This window comes from Lissotriton vulgaris, unplaced genomic scaffold (genome assembly GCF_964263255.1).
Source record: "Lissotriton vulgaris unplaced genomic scaffold, aLisVul1.2 SCAFFOLD_714, whole genome shotgun sequence".
Lineage (NCBI taxonomy): Eukaryota > Metazoa > Chordata > Amphibia > Caudata > Salamandridae > Lissotriton > Lissotriton vulgaris.
This window is the reverse complement of record NW_028248223.1, coordinates 635478-654327: the sequence shown is the minus strand read 5'-3', so window position 1 is coordinate 654327 and position 18850 is coordinate 635478. Positions and strand designations below refer to the sequence as shown.

Here is an 18850-nt window from a genome sequence, read left to right as displayed (position 1 = left end):
TCTTCTGCCCCCAAAATACACAATTTGATTCCTCAAGTTTTCTTTTAATGAAGGCTTTCCAATTAAAAAAGTTCCTTGTTCCCCTTATCAATAACAGTAAGATTTAAACAAGTAATATCTTGCATCAGCCCCTTGTGATGAGTTTGAGAAAACAGAGTCAGCTCACAAAATGTCTCATTATTTTGAGCCATTTAATTTCCATGTTTTCTAAAAGTTCTATAATTTGCTCACATCAAATAGACTTTTAAAATACTATCAATAAATTAATGTTTCACTCTACCCGTGTTAGATTTATGATATTTATGAATACACTTGACAGAAAAAGATTTGGTCATAAGTCATGAAAGTGGTCCCACCGAGATTTGAACTCGGATCCTTGGATTCAAAGTCCAAAGTGCTAACCATTACACCATGGAACCTCCCATGTGACAGGGGAGCAAATTGCTGCAGCAATGTGGACATTTCACATTTTTTATTTTCTACAGTCAAAGACAAACAGAATTGTATTACTTTTCTATTCTGTTCAACTTTTGCCCATTGAACTATGTTAGGGAAGTATGTTGCACAAAGGACTCAAGTAACGCTATGACTCTGTTGAACAGTACTTTTTATGTGAGATAAGATTTTGCAATAAAAATTAAGATTTCCCTGTGAATGCAATCTCTTCTGTCAAAACGGAAAGCTCAACCTGGTACAGGTGGGTTGATGGTGTTATGCTTGTCAATCTGGACTCTGAAAACAGGGATCTAAGTACAAAGCTCAGTGGGACTTATCTAAACTTTACGATTTTGTTTCCATTCAGTTCTTAGAAGTATTAATTGGAAAAACATCTCATTTACTTATAAACTTGTACGTATCAACTTATATGTATGTATCTCCCTATATATCGCTATATGTCTATGTATATTTATCGGAAAATGTAAATATATACATTATAAAAATACATATAATTAATAGAGGTGAAAATAATGAACAGTTGTTGCCTCTCCGCATTTGAAACATGAGCGCCTTCTCCTTCCTCTTCTATATGTCCTGAAATTGAGATAGTCACTTTTTAATCAATTTTGATCTAACAACATAGTTGATTTGTACAAAGCATATCATACGATCTGTGAATAATTTTAAAAAAGAAAATTAGATCAGTACCTTTGAGGCCTCCAAGCAAAAGCTTATATTTCATGATTGCAGATCGACTGTTGAAAATCAGCATGAGAAATGTTTTATTTCACAACTTCCATACTAATATACAAAAAACATTTCTACTATCTGAATGATACCGTCATTGTGGTTCTCTAGGTTTGATTTAAGAAAACATCTCTTTCAAAATGTGCTATATTCGCCTTATCAATAGTGTGGAAATCTTCAAAAAGGAATGCTGGGAATCAGCCCTCTGAAATGCATTTGAGAAAAACAGGATAGGATTTTGTAATGTCACACTATTTTGTCTAGGAATGTGATGTAAAAGTATTATAAAGTTCGTATTTCTGTAACTTGTTCAAGCTGTTGGACATTTTGAAAGGAGTCAATATTTGTCTCTTTCAACCTACTGGTGTTGGATTAGAGCTATCAATAAACAAAGATGACAGAAATGGAAAAGGTCAAGAGTAGTAAAGAAGTACCTCAAAGAATTGGACTGGTACCTTTGCATGCAAAGTCCAAAGTGCCAACCATTGCTCTTTGGAGCCACCCATGTGAGAGACAGAGAAATGGATGTAGTAGTTTGGAAATGTAGAATGTTTTAATATTCTTCAGTCAAAGATGATCATTATTTTGTAAATTGCATGTCCTGATAAACGTTTGCACATTTAACACTGTTATGGAGAATGTAGCTGAAAAGAATCAAATCATATTATCGCTCTTTACACTATGAGCATTCAACTGAGATATCTTTTCATCAATGTAAGAAAAGCCCCCGCACTGATGCGCTCTCTTTTGTCTCAATGGAAAAAGCTCTCGTGTATGGCTGGGTTCCATGGTGTAATGGTTAGCACTCTGGACTCTGAATCCAGCGATCCGAGTTCAAATCTCGGTGGGACCTGCTTGAATTATGAGATTTAATATTTCACTAATTTCTTAGAATTTGGACTTGGAAAAACATAACGTCAAAGCTTTATACTGAAACTTATCAACGTATAAGTATGTATCTATGTATACATGGCTATATCCATCTAGATAGCGATAATACAATATAAAGAAATGAATTAATCATAAACATAAGTACAGAAGCTGAAAACTAAAAACTGTTCTTTCCCATCCACAATTTGAGCAAGAGGTTCTTTTTCTTTCTCATCTGTATGATCAGTAATAAGATAGTTAATTTTGCTGATTTCTTATCTGACAACATTCTTGACTTACACAGTGCATTTAATTGTGCATTTCTTTGAAAGAGGAATTCAGATTAATACATCTGACATGTCTTTCGAAAGATTCTACTTCATGGTTATGGATTTACTTTAGAAAAACAGAGTGTAAATATCTGTGTGTCTGAATTTCAAGATTGTTATTTAAAAGTTCATCTCTTCTGCCCCCAAAATACACAATTTGATTCCTCAAGTTTTCTTTTAATGAAGGCTTTCCAATTAAAAAAGTTCCTTGTTCCCCTTATCAATAACAGTAAGATTTAAACAAGTAATATCTTGCATCAGCCCCTTGTGATGAGTTTGAGAAAACAGAGTCAGCTCACAAAATGTCTCATTATTTTGAGCCATTTAATTTCCATGTTTTCTAAAAGTTCTATAATTTGCTCACATCAAATAGACTTTTAAAATACTATCAATAAATTAATGTTTCACTCTACCCGTGTTAGATTTATGATATTTATGAATACACTTGACAGAAAAAGATTTGGTCATAAGTCATGAAAGTGGTCCCACCGAGATTTGAACTCGGATCCTTGGATTCAAAGTCCAAAGTGCTAACCATTACACCATGGAACCTCCCATGTGACAGGGGAGCAAATTGCTGCAGCAATGTGGACATTTCACATTTTTTATTTTCTACAGTCAAAGACAAACAGAATTGTATTACTTTTCTATTCTGTTCAACTTTTGCCCATTGAACTATGTTAGGGAAGTATGTTGCACAAAGGACTCAAGTAACGCTATGACTCTGTTGAACAGTACTTTTTATGTGAGATAAGATTTTGCAATAAAAATTAAGATTTCCCTGTGAATGCAATCTCTTCTGTCAAAACGGAAAGCTCAACCTGGTACAGGTGGGTTGATGGTGTTATGCTTGTCAATCTGGACTCTGAAAACAGGGATCTAAGTACAAAGCTCAGTGGGACTTATCTAAACTTTACGATTTTGTTTCCATTCAGTTCTTAGAAGTATTAATTGGAAAAACATCTCATTTACTTATAAACTTGTACGTATCAACTTATATGTATGTATCTCCCTATATATCGCTATATGTCTATGTATATTTATCGGAAAATGTAAATATATACATTATAAAAATACATATAATTAATAGAGGTGAAAATAATGAACAGTTGTTGCCTCTCAGCATTTGAAACATGAGCGCCTTCTCCTTCCTCTTCTATATGTCCTGAAATTGAGATAGTCACTTTTTAATCAATTTTGATCTAACAACATAGTTGATTTGTACAAAGCATATCATACGATCTGTGAATAATTTTAAAAAAGAAAATTAGATCAGTACCTTTGAGGCCTCCAAGCAAAAGCTTATATTTCATGATTGCAGATCGACTGTTGAAAATCAGCATGAGAAATGTTTTATTTCACAACTTCCATACTAATATACAAAAAACATTTCTACTATCTGAATGATACCGTCATTGTGGTTCTCTAGGTTTGATTTAAGAAAACATCTCTTTCAAAATGTGCTATATTCGCCTTATCAATAGTGTGGAAATCTTCAAAAAGGAATGCTGGGAATCAGCCCTCTGAAATGCATTTGAGAAAAACAGGATAGGATTTTGTAATGTCACACTATTTTGTCTAGGAATGTGATGTAAAAGTATTATAAAGTTCGTATTTCTGTAACTTGTTCAAGCTGTTGGACATTTTGAAAGGAGTCAATATTTGTCTCTTTCAACCTACTGGTGTTGGATTAGAGCTATCAATAAACAAAGATGACTGAAATGGAAAAGGTCAAGAGTAGTAAAGAAGTACCTCAAAGAATTGGACTGGTACCTTTGCATGCAAAGTCCAAAGTGCCAACCATTGCTCTTTGGAGCCACCCATGTGAGAGACAGAGAAATGGATGTAGTAGTTTGGAAATGTAGAATGTTTTAATATTCTTCAGTCAAAGATGATCATTATTTTGTAAATTGCATGTCCTGATAAACGTTTGCACATTTAACACTGTTATGGAGAATGTAGCTGAAAAGAATCAAATCATATTATCGCTCTTTACACTATGAGCATTCAACTGAGATATCTTTTCATCAATGTAAGAAAAGCCCCCGCACTGATGCGCTCTCTTTTGTCTCAATGGAAAAAGCTCTCGTGTATGGCTGGGTTCCATGGTGTAATGGTTAGCACTCTGGACTCTGAATCCAGCGATCCGAGTTCAAATCTCGGTGGGACCTGCTTGAATTATGAGATTTAATATTTCACTAATTTCTTAGAATTTGGACTTGGAAAAACATAACGTCAAAGCTTTATACTGAAACTTATCAACGTATAAGTATGTATCTATGTATACATGGCTATATCCATCTAGATAGCGATAATACAATATAAAGAAATGAATTAATCATAAACATAAGTACAGAAGCTGAAAACTAAAAACTGTTCTTTCCCATCCACAATTTGAGCAAGAGTTTCTTTTTCTTTCTCATCTGTATGATCAGTAATAAGATAGTTAATTTTGCTGATTTCTTATCTGACAACATTCTTGACTTACACAGTGCATTTAATTGTGCATTTCTTTGAAAGAGGAATTCAGATTAATACATCTGACATGTCTTTCGAAAGATTCTACTTCATGGTTATGGATTTACTTTAGAAAAACAGAGTGTAAATATCTGTGTGTCTGAATTTCAAGATTGTTATTTAAAAGTTCATCTCTTCTGCCCCCAAAACACACAATTTGATTCCTCAAGTTTTCTTTTAATGAAGGCTTTCCAATTAAAAAAGTTCCTTGTTCCCCTTATCAATACCAGTAAGATTTAAACAAGTAATATCTTGCATCAGCCCCTTGTGATGAGTTTGAGAAAGCGGAGTCAGCTCACAAAATGTCTCATTATTTTGAGCCATTCAATTTCCATGTTTTCTAAAAGTTCTATAATTTGCTCACATCAAATAGACTTTTAAAATACAATCAATAAATTAATGTTTCACTCTACCCGTGTTAGATTTATGATATTTATGAATACACTTGACAGAAAAAGATTTGGTCATAAGTCATGAAAGTGGTCCCACCGAGATTTGAACTCGGATCCTTGGATTCAAAGTCCAAAGTGCTAACCATTACACCATGGAACCTCCCATGTGACAGGGGAGCAAATTGCTGCAGCAATGTGGACATTTCACATTTTTTATTTTCTACAGTCAAAGACAAACAGAACTGTATTACTTTTCTATTCTGTTCAACTTTTGCCCATTGAACTATGTTAGGGAAGTATGTTGCACAAAGGACTCAAGTAACGCTATGACTCTGTTGAACAGTACTTTTTATGTGAGATAAGATTTTGCAATAAAAATTAAGATTTCCCTGTGAATGCAATCTCTTCTGTCAAAACGGAAAGCTCAACCTGGTACAGGTGGGTTGATGGTGTTATGCTTGTCAATCTGGACTCTGAAAACAGGGATCTAAGTACAAAGCTCAGTGGGACTTATCTAAACTTTACGATTTTGTTTCCATTCAGTTCTTAGAAGTATTAATTGGAAAAACATCTCATTTACTTATAAACTTGTACGTATCAACTTATATGTATGTATCTCCCTATATATCGCTATATGTCTATGTATATTTATCGGAAAATGTAAATATATACATTATAAAAATACATATAATTAATAGAGGTGAAAATAATGAACAGTTGTTGCCTCTCCGCATTTGAAACATGAGCGCCTTCTCCTTCCTCTTCTATATGTCCTGAAATTGAGATAGTCACTTTTTAATCAATTTTGATCTAACAACATAGTTGATTTGTACAAAGCATATCATACGATCTGTGAATAATTTTAAAAAAGAAAATTAGATCAGTACCTTTGAGGCCTCCAAGCAAAAGCTTATATTTCATGATTGCAGATCGACTGTTGAAAATCAGCATGAGAAATGTTTTATTTCACAACTTCCATACTAATATACAAAAAACATTTCTACTATCTGAATGATACCGTCATTGTGGTTCTCTAGGTTTGATTTAAGAAAACATCTCTTTCAAAATGTGCTATATTCGCCTTATCAATAGTGTGGAAATCTTCAAAAAGGAATGCTGGGAATCAGCCCTCTGAAATGCATTTGAGAAAAACAGGATAGGATTTTGTAATGTCACACTATTTTGTCTAGGAATGTGATGTAAAAGTATTATAAAGTTCGTATTTCTGTAACTTGTTCAAGCTGTTGGACATTTTGAAAGGAGTCAATATTTGTCTCTTTCAACCTACTGGTGTTGGATTAGAGCTATCAATAAACAAAGATGACAGAAATGGAAAAGGTCAAGAGTAGTAAAGAAGTACCTCAAAGAATTGGACTGGTACCTTTGCATGCAAAGTCCAAAGTGCCAACCATTGCTCTTTGGAGCCACCCATGTGAGAGACAGAGAAATGGATGTAGTAGTTTGGAAATGTAGAATGTTTTAATATTCTTCAGTCAAAGATGATCATTATTTTGTAAATTGCATGTCCTGATAAACGTTTGCACATTTAACACTGTTATGGAGAATGTAGCTGAAAAGAATCAAATCATATTATCGCTCTTTACACTATGAGCATTCAACTGAGATATCTTTTCATCAATGTAAGAAAAGCCCCCGCACTGATGCGCTCTCTTTTGTCTCAATGGAAAAAGCTCTCGTGTATGGCTGGGTTCCATGGTGTAATGGTTAGCACTCTGGACTCTGAATCCAGCGATCCGAGTTCAAATCTCGGTGGGACCTGCTTGAATTATGAGATTTAATATTTCACTAATTTCTTAGAATTTGGACTTGGAAAAACATAACGTCAAAGCTTTATACTGAAACTTATCAACGTATAAGTATGTATCTATGTATACATGGCTATATCCATCTAGATAGCGATAATACAATATAAAGAAATGAATTAATCATAAACATAAGTACAGAAGCTGAAAACTAAAAACTGTTCTTTCCCATCCACAATTTGAGCAAGAGGTTCTTTTTCTTTCTCATCTGTATGATCAGTAATAAGATAGTTAATTTTGCTGATTTCTTATCTGACAACATTCTTGACTTACACAGTGCATTTAATTGTGCATTTCTTTGAAAGAGGAATTCAGATTAATACATCTGACATGTCTTTCGAAAGATTCCACTTCATGGTTATGGATTTACTTTAGAAAAACAGAGTGTAAATATCTGTGTGTCTGAATTTCAAGATTGTTATTTAAAAGTTCATCTCTTCTGCCCCCAAAATACACAATTTGATTCCTCAAGTTTTCTTTTAATGAAGGCTTTCCAATTAAAAAAGTTCCTTGTTCCCCTTATCAATACCAGTAAGATTTAAACAAGTAATATCTTGCAGCAGCCCCTTGTGATGAGTTTGAGAAAGCGGAGTCAGCTCACAAAATGTCTCATTATTTTGAGCCATTCAATTTCCATGTTTTCTAAAAGTTCTATAATTTGCTCACATCAAATAGACTTTTAAAATACAATCAATAAATTAATGTTTCACTCTACCCGTGTTAGATTTATGATATTTATGAATACACTTGACAGAAAAAGATTTGGTCATAAGTCATGAAAGTGGTCCCACCGAGATTTGAACTCGGATCCTTGGATTCAAAGTCCAAAGTGCTAACCATTACACCATGGAACCTCCCATGTGACAGGGGAGCAAATTGCTGCAGCAATGTGGACATTTCACATTTTTTATTTTCTACAGTCAAAGACAAACAGAATTGTATTACTTTTCTATTCTGTTCAACTTTTGCCCATTGAACTATGTTAGGGAAGTATGTTGCACAAAGGACTCAAGTAACGCTATGACTCTGTTGAACAGTACTTTTTATGTGAGATAAGATTTTGCAATAAAAATTAAGATTTCCCTGTGAATGCAATCTCTTCTGTCAAAACGGAAAGCTCAACCTGGTACAGGTGGGTTGATGGTGTTATGCTTGTCAATCTGGACTCTGAAAACAGGGATCTAAGTACAAAGCTCAGTGGGACTTATCTAAACTTTACGATTTTGTTTCCATTCAGTTCTTAGAAGTATTAATTGGAAAAACATCTCATTTACTTATAAACTTGTACGTATCAACTTATATGTATGTATCTCCCTATATATCGCTATATGTCTATGTATATTTATCGGAAAATATAAATATATACATTATGAAAATACATATAATTTATAGAGGTGAAAATAATGAACAGTTGTTGCCTCTCCGCATTTGAAACATGAGCGCCTTCTCCTTCCTCTTCTATATGTCCTGAAATTGAGATAGTCACTTTTTAATCAATTATGATCTAACAACATAGTTGATTTGTACAAAGCATATCATACGATCTGTGAATAATTTAAAAAAGAAAATTAGATCAGTACCTTTGAGGCCTCCAAGCAAAAGCTTATATTTCATGATTGCAGATCGACTGTTGAAAATCAGCATGAGAAATGTTTTATTTCACAACTTCCATACTAATATACAAAAAACATTTCTACTATCTGAATGATACCGTCATTGTGGTTCTCTAGGTTTGATTTAAGAAAACATCTCTTTCAAAATATGCTATATTCGCCTTATCAATAGTGTGGAAATCTTCAAAAAGGAATGCTGGGAATCAGCCCTCTGAAATGCATTTGAGAAAAACAGGATAGGATTTTGTAATGTCACACTATTTTGTCTAGGAATGTGATGTAAAAGTATTATAAAGTTCGTATTTCTGTAACTTGTTCAAGCTGTTGGACATTTTGAAAGGAGTCAATATTTGTCTCTTTCAACCTACTGGTGTTGGATTAGAGCTATCAATAAACAAAGATGACAGAAATGGAAAAGGTCAAGAGTAGTAAAGAAGTACCTCAAAGAATTGGACTGGTACCTTTGCATGCAAAGTCCAAAGTGCCAACCATTGCTCTTTGGAGCCACCCATGTGAGAGACAGAGAAATGGATGTAGTAGTTTGGAAATGTAGAATGTTTTAATATTCTTCAGTCAAAGATGATCATTATTTTGTAAATTGCATGTCCTGATAAACGTTTGCACATTTAACACTGTTATGGAGAATGTAGCTGAAAAGAATCAAATCACATTATCGCTCTTTACACTATGAGCATTCAACTGAGATATCTTTTCATCAATGTAAGAAAAGCCCCCGCACTGATGCGCTCTCTTTTGTCTCAATGGAAAAAGCCCTCATGTATGGCGGGGTTCCATGGTGTAATGGTTAGCACTCTGGACTCTGAATCCAGCGATCCGAGTTCAAATCTCGGTGGGACCTGCTTGAATTATGAGATTTAATATTTCACTAATTTCTTAGAATTTGGACTTGGAAAAACATAACGTCAAAGCTTTATACTGAAACTTATCAACGTATAAGTATGTATCTATGTATACATGGCTATATCCATCTAGATAGCGATAATACAATATAAAGAAATGAATTAATCATAAACATAAGTACAGAAGCTGAAAACTAAAAACTATTCTTTCCCATCCACAATTTGAGCAAGAGGTTCTTTTTCTTTCTCATCTGTATGATCAGTAATAAGATAGTTAATTTTGCTGATTTCTTATCTGACAACATTCTTGACTTACACAGTGCATTTAATTGTGCATTTCTTTGAAAGAGGAATTCAGATTAATACATCTGACATGTCTTTCGAAAGATTCTACTTCATGGTTATGGATTTACTTTAGAAAAACAGAGTGTAAATATCTGTGTGTCTGAATTTCAAGATTGTTATTTAAAAGTTCATCTCTTCTGCCCCCAAAATACACAATTTGATTCCTCAAGTTTTCTTTTAATGAAGGCTTTCCAATTAAAAAAGTTCCTTGTTCCCCTTATCAATAACAGTAAGATTTAAACAAGTAATATCTTGCATCAGCCCCTTGTGATGAGTTTGAGAAAACAGAGTCAGCTCACAAAATGTCTCATTATTTTGAGCCATTTAATTTCCATGTTTTCTAAAAGTTCTATAATTTGCTCACATCAAATAGACTTTTAAAATACAATCAATAAATTAATGTTTCACTCTACCCGTGTTAGATTTATGATATTTATGAATACACTTGACAGAAAAAGATTTGGTCATAAGTCATGAAAGTGGTCCCACCGAGATTTGAACTCGGATCCTTGGATTCAAAGTCCAAAGTGCTAACCATTACACCATGGAACCTCCCATGTGACAGGGGAGCAAATTGCTGCAGCAATGTGGACATTTCACATTTTTTATTTTCTACAGTCAAAGACAAACAGAATTGTATTACTTTTCTATTCTGTTCAACTTTTGCCCATTGAACTATGTTAGGGAAGTATGTTGCACAAAGGACTCAAGTAACGCTATGACTCTGTTGAACAGTACTTTTTATGTGAGATAAGATTTTGCAATAAAAATTAAGATTTCCCTGTGAATGCAATCTCTTCTGTCAAAACGGAAAGCTCAACCTGGTACAGGTGGGTTGATGGTGTTATGCTTGTCAATCTGGACTCTGAAAACAGGGATCTAAGTACAAAGCTCAGTGGGACTTATCTAAACTTTACGATTTTGTTTCCATTCAGTTCTTAGAAGTATTAATTGGAAAAACATCTCATTTACTTATAAACTTGTACGTATCAACTTATATGTATGTATCTCCCTATATATCGCTATATGTCTATGTATATTTAACGGAAAATGTAAATATATACATTATAAAAATACATATAATTAATAGAGGTGAAAATAATGAACAGTTGTTGCCTCTCCGCATTTGAAACATGAGCGCCTTCTCCTTCCTCTTCTATATGTCCTGAAATTGAGATAGCCACTTTTTAATCAATTTTGATCTAACAACATAGTTGATTTGTACAAAGCATATCATACGATCTGTGAATAATTTTAAAAAAGAAAATTAGATCAGTACCTTTGAGGCCTCCAAGCAAAAGCTTATATTTCATGATTGCAGATCGACTGTTGAAAATCAGCATGAGAAATGTTTTATTTCACAACTTCCATACTAATATACAAAAAACATTTCTACTATCTGAATGATACCGTCATTGTGGTTCTCTAGGTTTGATTTAAGAAAACATCTCTTTCAAAATGTGCTATATTCGCCTTATCAATAGTGTGGAAATCTTCAAAAAGGAATGCTGGGAATCAGCCCTCTGAAATGCATTTGAGAAAAACAGGATAGGATTTTGTAATGTCACACTATTTTGTCTAGGAATGTGATGTAAAAGTATTATAAAGTTCGTATTTCTGTAACTTGTTCAAGCTGTTGGACATTTTGAAAGGAGTCAATATTTGTCTCTTTCAACCTACTGGTGTTGGATTAGAGCTATCAATAAACAAAGATGACAGAAATGGAAAAGGTCAAGAGTAGTAAAGAAGTACCTCAAAGAATTGGACTGGTACCTTTGCATGCAAAGTCCAAAGTGCCAACCATTGCTCTTTGGAGCCACCCATGTGAGAGACAGAGAAATGGATGTAGTAGTTTGGAAATGTAGAATGTTTTAATATTCTTCAGTCAAAGATGATCATTATTTTGTAAATTGCATGTCCTGATAAACGTTTGCACATTTAACACTGTTATGGAGAATGTAGCTGAAAAGAATCAAATCATATTATCGCTCTTTACACTATGAGCATTCAACTGAGATATCTTTTCATCAATGTAAGAAAAGCCCCCGCACTGATGCGCTCTCTTTTGTCTCAATGGAAAAAGCTCTCGTGTATGGCTGGGTTCCATGGTGTAATGGTTAGCACTCTGGACTCTGAATCCAGCGATCCGAGTTCAAATCTCGGTGGGACCTGCTTGAATTATGAGATTTAATATTTCACTAATTTCTTAGAATTTGGACTTGGAAAAACATAATGTCAAAGCTTTATACTGAAACTTATCAACGTATAAGTATGTATCTATGTATACATGGCTATATCCATCTAGATAGCGATAATACAATATAAAGAAATGAATTAATCATAAACATAAGTACAGAAGCTGAAAACTAAAAACTGTTCTTTCCCATCCACAATTTGAGCAAGAGGTTCTTTTTCTTTCGCATCTGTATGATCAGTAATAAGATAGTTAATTTTGCTGATTTCTTATCTGACAACATTCTTGACTTACACAGTGCATTTAATTGTGCATTTCTTTGAAAGAGGAATTCAGATTAATACATCTGACATGTCTTTCGAAAGATTCTACTTCATGGTTATGGATTTACTTTAGAAAAACAGAGTGTAAATATCTGTGTGTCTGAATTTCAAGATTGTTATTTAAAAGTTCATCTCTTCTGCCCCCAAAATACACAATTTGATTCCTCAAGTTTTCTTTTAATGAAGGCTTTCCAATTAAAAAAGTTCCTTGTTCCCCTTATCAATACCAGTAAGATTTAAACAAGTAATATCTTGCATCAGCCCCTTGTGATGAGTTTGAGAAAGCGGAGTCAGCTCACAAAATGTCTCATTATTTTGAGCCATTTAATTTCCATGTTTTCTAAAAGTTCTATAATTTGCTCACATCAAATAGACTTTTAAAATACAATCAATAAATTAATGTTTCACTCTACCCGTGTTAGATTTATGATATTTATGAATACACTTGACAGAAAAAGATTTGGTCATAAGTCATGAAAGTGGTCCCACCGAGATTTGAACTCGGATCCTTGGATTCAAAGTCCAAAGTGCTAACCATTACACCATGGAACCTCCCATGTGACAGGGGAGCAAATTGCTGCAGCAATGTGGACATTTCACATTTTTTATTTTCTACAGTCAAAGACAAACAGAATTGTATTACTTTTCTATTCTGTTCAACTTTTGCCCATTGAACTATGTTAGGGAAGTATGTTGCACAAAGGACTCAAGTAACGCTATGACTCTGTTGAACAGTACTTTTTATGTGAGATAAGATTTTGCAATAAAAATTAAGATTTCCCTGTGAATGCAATCTCTTCTGTCAAAACGGAAAGCTCAACCTGGTACAGGTGGGTTGATGGTGTTATGCTTGTCAATCTGGACTCTGAAAACAGGGATCTAAGTACAAAGCTCAGTGGGACTTATCTAAACTTTACGATTTTGTTTCCATTCAGTTCTTAGAAGTATTAATTGGAAAAACATCTCATTTACTTATAAACTTGTACGTATCAACTTATATGTATGTATCTCCCTATATATCGCTATATGTCTATGTATATTTATCGGAAAATATAAATATATACATTATGAAAATACATATAATTTATAGAGGTGAAAATAATGAACAGTTGTTGCCTCTCCGCATTTGAAACATGAGCGCCTTCTCCTTCCTCTTCTATATGTCCTGAAATTGAGATAGTCACTTTTTAATCAATTATGATCTAACAACATAGTTGATTTGTACAAAGCATATCATACGATCTGTGAATAATTTAAAAAAGAAAATTAGATCAGTACCTTTGAGGCCTCCAAGCAAAAGCTTATATTTCATGATTGCAGATCGACTGTTGAAAATCAGCATGAGAAATGTTTTATTTCACAACTTCCATACTAATATACAAAAAACATTTCTACTATCTGAATGATACCGTCATTGTGGTTCTCTAGGTTTGATTTAAGAAAACATCTCTTTCAAAATATGCTATATTCGCCTTATCAATAGTGTGGAAATCTTCAAAAAGGAATGCTGGGAATCAGCCCTCTGAAATGCATTTGAGAAAAACAGGATAGGATTTTGTAATGTCACACTATTTTGTCTAGGAATGTGATGTAAAAGTATTATAAAGTTCGTATTTCTGTAACTTGTTCAAGCTGTTGGACATTTTGAAAGGAGTCAATATTTGTCTCTTTCAACCTACTGGTGTTGGATTAGAGCTATCAATAAACAAAGATGACAGAAATGGAAAAGGTCAAGAGTAGTAAAGAAGTACCTCAAAGAATTGGACTGGTACCTTTGCATGCAAAGTCCAAAGTGCCAACCATTGCTCTTTGGAGCCACCCATGTGAGAGACAGAGAAATGGATGTAGTAGTTTGGAAATGTAGAATGTTTTAATATTCTTCAGTCAAAGATGATCATTATTTTGTAAATTGCATGTCCTGATAAACGTTTGCACATTTAACACTGTTATGGAGAATGTAGCTGAAAAGAATCAAATCACATTATCGCTCTTTACACTATGAGCATTCAACTGAGATATCTTTTCATCAATGTAAGAAAAGCCCCCGCACTGATGCGCTCTCTTTTGTCTCAATGGAAAAAGCCCTCATGTATGGCGGGGTTCCATGGTGTAATGGTTAGCACTCTGGACTCTGAATCCAGCGATCCGAGTTCAAATCTCGGTGGGACCTGCTTGAATTATGAGATTTAATATTTCACTAATTTCTTAGAATTTGGACTTGGAAAAACATAACGTCAAAGCTTTATACTGAAACTTATCAACGTATAAGTATGTATCTATGTATACATGGCTATATCCATCTAGATAGCGATAATACAATATAAAGAAATGAATTAATCATAAACATAAGTACAGAAGCTGAAAACTAAAAACTATTCTTTCCCATCCACAATTTGAGCAAGAGGTTCTTTTTCTTTCTCATCTGTATGATCAGTAATAAGATAGTTAATTTTGCTGATTTCTTATCTGACAACATTCTTGACTTACACAGTGCATTTAATTGTGCATTTCTTTGAAAGAGGAATTCAGATTAATACATCTGACATGTCTTTCGAAAGATTCTACTTCATGGTTATGGATTTACTTTAGAAAAACAGAGTGTAAATATCTGTGTGTCTGAATTTCAAGATTGTTATTTAAAAGTTCATCTCTTCTGCCCCCAAAATACACAATTTGATTCCTCAAGTTTTCTTTTAATGAAGGCTTTCCAATTAAAAAAGTTCCTTGTTCCCCTTATCAATAACAGTAAGATTTAAACAAGTAATATCTTGCATCAGCCCCTTGTGATGAGTTTGAGAAAACAGAGTCAGCTCACAAAATGTCTCATTATTTTGAGCCATTTAATTTCCATGTTTTCTAAAAGTTCTATAATTTGCTCACATCAAATAGACTTTTAAAATACAATCAATAAATTAATGTTTCACTCTACCCGTGTTAGATTTATGATATTTATGAATACACTTGACAGAAAAAGATTTGGTCATAAGTCATGAAAGTGGTCCCACCGAGATTTGAACTCGGATCCTTGGATTCAAAGTCCAAAGTGCTAACCATTACACCATGGAACCTCCCATGTGACAGGGGAGCAAATTGCTGCAGCAATGTGGACATTTCACATTTTTTATTTTCTACAGTCAAAGACAAACAGAATTGTATTACTTTTCTATTCTGTTCAACTTTTGCCCATTGAACTATGTTAGGGAAGTATGTTGCACAAAGGACTCAAGTAACGCTATGACTCTGTTGAACAGTACTTTTTATGTGAGATAAGATTTTGCAATAAAAATTAAGATTTCCCTGTGAATGCAATCTCTTCTGTCAAAACGGAAAGCTCAACCTGGTACAGGTGGGTTGATGGTGTTATGCTTGTCAATCTGGACTCTGAAAACAGGGATCTAAGTACAAAGCTCAGTGGGACTTATCTAAACTTTACGATTTTGTTTCCATTCAGTTCTTAGAAGTATTAATTGGAAAAACATCTCATTTACTTATAAACTTGTACGTATCAACTTATATGTATGTATCTCCCTATATATCGCTATATGTCTATGTATATTTAACGGAAAATGTAAATATATACATTATAAAAATACATATAATTAATAGAGGTGAAAATAATGAACAGTTGTTGCCTCTCCGCATTTGAAACATGAGCGCCTTCTCCTTCCTCTTCTATATGTCCTGAAATTGAGATAGCCACTTTTTAATCAATTTTGATCTAACAACATAGTTGATTTGTACAAAGCATATCATACGATCTGTGAATAATTTTAAAAAAGAAAATTAGATCAGTACCTTTGAGGCCTCCAAGCAAAAGCTTATATTTCATGATTGCAGATCGACTGTTGAAAATCAGCATGAGAAATGTTTTATTTCACAACTTCCATACTAATATACAAAAAACATTTCTACTATCTGAATGATACCGTCATTGTGGTTCTCTAGGTTTGATTTAAGAAAACATCTCTTTCAAAATGTGCTATATTCGCCTTATCAATAGTGTGGAAATCTTCAAAAAGGAATGCTGGGAATCAGCCCTCTGAAATGCATTTGAGAAAAACAGGATAGGATTTTGTAATGTCACACTATTTTGTCTAGGAATGTGATGTAAAAGTATTATAAAGTTCGTATTTCTGTAACTTGTTCAAGCTGTTGGACATTTTGAAAGGAGTCAATATTTGTCTCTTTCAACCTACTGGTGTTGGATTAGAGCTATCAATAAACAAAGATGACAGAAATGGAAAAGGTCAAGAGTAGTAAAGAAGTACCTCAAAGAATTGGACTGGTACCTTTGCATGCAAAGTCCAAAGTGCCAACCATTGCTCTTTGGAGCCACCCATGTGAGAGACAGAGAAATGGATGTAGTAGTTTGGAAATGTAGAATGTTTTAATATTCTTCAGTCAAAGATGATCATTATTTTGTAAATTGCATGTCCTGATAAACGTTTGCACATTTAACACTGTTATGGAGAATGTAGCTGAAAAGAATCAAATCATATTATCGCTCTTTACACTATGAGCATTCAACTGAGATATCTTTTCATCAATGTAAGAAAAGCCCCCGCACTGATGCGCTCTCTTTTGTCTCAATGGAAAAAGCTCTCGTGTATGGCTGGGTTCCATGGTGTAATGGTTAGCACTCTGGACTCTGAATCCAGCGATCCGAGTTCAAATCTCGGTGGGACCTGCTTGAATTATGAGATTTAATATTTCACTAATTTCTTAGAATTTGGACTTGGAAAAACATAATGTCAAAGCTTTATACTGAAACTTATCAACGTATAAGTATGTATCTATGTATACATGGCTATATCCATCTAGATAGCGATAATACAATATAAAGAAATGAATTAATCATAAACATAAGTACAGAAGCTGAAAACTAAAAACTGTTCTTTCCCATCCACAATTTGAGCAAGAGGTTCTTTTTCTTTCGCATCTGTATGATCAGTAATAAGATAGTTAATTTTGCTGATTTCTTATCTGACAACATTCTTGACTTACACAGTGCATTTAATTGTGCATTTCTTTGAAAGAGGAATTCAGATTAATACATCTGACATGTCTTTCGAAAGATTCTACTTCATGGTTATGGATTTACTTTAGAAAAACAGAGTGTAAATATCTGTGTGTCTGAATTTCAAGATTGTTATTTAAAAGTTCATCTCTTCTGCCCCCAAAATACACAATTTGATTCCTCAAGTTTTCTTTTAATGAAGGCTTTCCAATTAAAAAAGTTCCTTGTTCCCCTTATCAATACCAGTAAGATTTAAACAAGTAATATCTTGCATCAGCCCCTTGTGATGAGTTTGAGAAAGCGGAGTCAGCTCACAAAATGTCTCATTATTTTGAGCCATTTAATTTCCATGTTTTCTAAAAGTTCTATAATTTGCTCACATCAAATAGACTTTTAAAATACAATCAATAAATTAATGTTTCACTCTACCCGTGTTAGATTTATGATATTTATGAATACACTTGACAGAAAAAGATTTGGTCATAAGTCATGAAAGTGGTCCCACCGAGATTTGAACTCGGATCCTTGGATTCAAAGTCCAAAGTGCTAACCATTACACCATGGAACCTCCCATGTGACAGGGGAGCAAATTGCTGCAGCAATGTGGACATTTCACATTTTTTATTTTCTACAGTCAAAGACAAACAGAATTGTATTACTTTTCTATTCTGTTCAACTTTTGCCCATTGAACTATGTTAGGGAAGTATGTTGCACAAAGGACTCAAGTAACGCTATGACTCTGTTGAACAGTACTTTTTATGTGAGATAAGATTTTGCAATAAAAATTAAGATTTCCCTGTGAATGCAATCTCTTCTGTCAAAACGGAAAGCTCAACCTGGTACAGGTGGGTTGATGGTGTTATGCTTGTCAATCTGGACTCTGAAAACAGGGATCTAAGTACAAAGCTCAGTGGGACTTATCTAAACTTTACGATTTTGTTTCCATTCAGTTCTTAGAAGTATTAATTGGAAAAACATCTCATTTACTTATAAACTTGTACGTATCAACTTATATGTATGTATCTCCCTATATATCGCTATATGTCTATGTATATTTATCGGAAAATATAAATATATACATTATGAAAATACATATAATTAATAGAGGTGAAAATAATGAACAGTTGTTGCCTCTCCGCATTTGAAACATGAGCGCCTTCTCCTTCCTCTTCTATATGTCCTGAAATTGAGATAGTCACTTTTTAATCAATTATGATCTAACAACATAGTTGATTTGTACAAAGCATATCATACGATCTGTGAATAATTTAAAAAAGAAAATTAGATCAGTACCTTTGAGGCCTCCAAGCAAAAGCTTATATTTCATGATTGCAGATCGACTGTTGAAAATCAGCATGAGAAATGTTTTATTTCACAACTT

General features: G+C 33.6%; 15 non-coding genes across 15 annotated transcripts; 7 read left to right on the top strand and 8 right to left on the bottom strand.

The window, feature by feature from the left end:
* Window positions 1-347: 347 nt before the first annotated feature.
* Window positions 348-419, bottom strand: TRNAQ-UUG (transfer RNA glutamine (anticodon UUG)). Its single transcript has one exon. It is a non-coding gene; the product is annotated as a tRNA-Gln (tRNA).
* A 1547-nt stretch (window positions 420-1966) lies between these two features.
* Window positions 1967-2038, top strand: TRNAQ-CUG (transfer RNA glutamine (anticodon CUG)). Its single transcript has one exon. It is a non-coding gene; the product is annotated as a tRNA-Gln (tRNA).
* An 826-nt stretch (window positions 2039-2864) lies between these two features.
* TRNAQ-UUG (transfer RNA glutamine (anticodon UUG)) lies at window positions 2865-2936 on the bottom strand. Its single transcript has one exon. It is a non-coding gene; the product is annotated as a tRNA-Gln (tRNA).
* Window positions 2937-4483: 1547 nt separating this feature from the next.
* Window positions 4484-4555, top strand: TRNAQ-CUG (transfer RNA glutamine (anticodon CUG)). The gene has a single exon. It is a non-coding gene; the product is annotated as a tRNA-Gln (tRNA).
* Window positions 4556-5381: 826 nt separating this feature from the next.
* Window positions 5382-5453, bottom strand: TRNAQ-UUG (transfer RNA glutamine (anticodon UUG)). The gene has a single exon. It is a non-coding gene; the product is annotated as a tRNA-Gln (tRNA).
* Window positions 5454-7000: 1547 nt separating this feature from the next.
* On the top strand, window positions 7001-7072 carry TRNAQ-CUG (transfer RNA glutamine (anticodon CUG)). The gene has a single exon. It is a non-coding gene; the product is annotated as a tRNA-Gln (tRNA).
* Window positions 7073-7898: 826 nt separating this feature from the next.
* TRNAQ-UUG (transfer RNA glutamine (anticodon UUG)) lies at window positions 7899-7970 on the bottom strand. The gene has a single exon. It is a non-coding gene; the product is annotated as a tRNA-Gln (tRNA).
* A 1546-nt stretch (window positions 7971-9516) lies between these two features.
* Window positions 9517-9588, top strand: TRNAQ-CUG (transfer RNA glutamine (anticodon CUG)). The gene has a single exon. It is a non-coding gene; the product is annotated as a tRNA-Gln (tRNA).
* An 826-nt stretch (window positions 9589-10414) lies between these two features.
* Window positions 10415-10486, bottom strand: TRNAQ-UUG (transfer RNA glutamine (anticodon UUG)). The gene has a single exon. It is a non-coding gene; the product is annotated as a tRNA-Gln (tRNA).
* A 1547-nt stretch (window positions 10487-12033) lies between these two features.
* Window positions 12034-12105, top strand: TRNAQ-CUG (transfer RNA glutamine (anticodon CUG)). Its single transcript has one exon. It is a non-coding gene; the product is annotated as a tRNA-Gln (tRNA).
* An 826-nt stretch (window positions 12106-12931) lies between these two features.
* On the bottom strand, window positions 12932-13003 carry TRNAQ-UUG (transfer RNA glutamine (anticodon UUG)). The gene has a single exon. It is a non-coding gene; the product is annotated as a tRNA-Gln (tRNA).
* Window positions 13004-14549: 1546 nt separating this feature from the next.
* Window positions 14550-14621, top strand: TRNAQ-CUG (transfer RNA glutamine (anticodon CUG)). Its single transcript has one exon. It is a non-coding gene; the product is annotated as a tRNA-Gln (tRNA).
* Window positions 14622-15447: 826 nt separating this feature from the next.
* On the bottom strand, window positions 15448-15519 carry TRNAQ-UUG (transfer RNA glutamine (anticodon UUG)). The gene has a single exon. It is a non-coding gene; the product is annotated as a tRNA-Gln (tRNA).
* A 1547-nt stretch (window positions 15520-17066) lies between these two features.
* TRNAQ-CUG (transfer RNA glutamine (anticodon CUG)) lies at window positions 17067-17138 on the top strand. The gene has a single exon. It is a non-coding gene; the product is annotated as a tRNA-Gln (tRNA).
* An 826-nt stretch (window positions 17139-17964) lies between these two features.
* TRNAQ-UUG (transfer RNA glutamine (anticodon UUG)) lies at window positions 17965-18036 on the bottom strand. The gene has a single exon. It is a non-coding gene; the product is annotated as a tRNA-Gln (tRNA).
* Window positions 18037-18850: the final 814 nt, after the last annotated feature.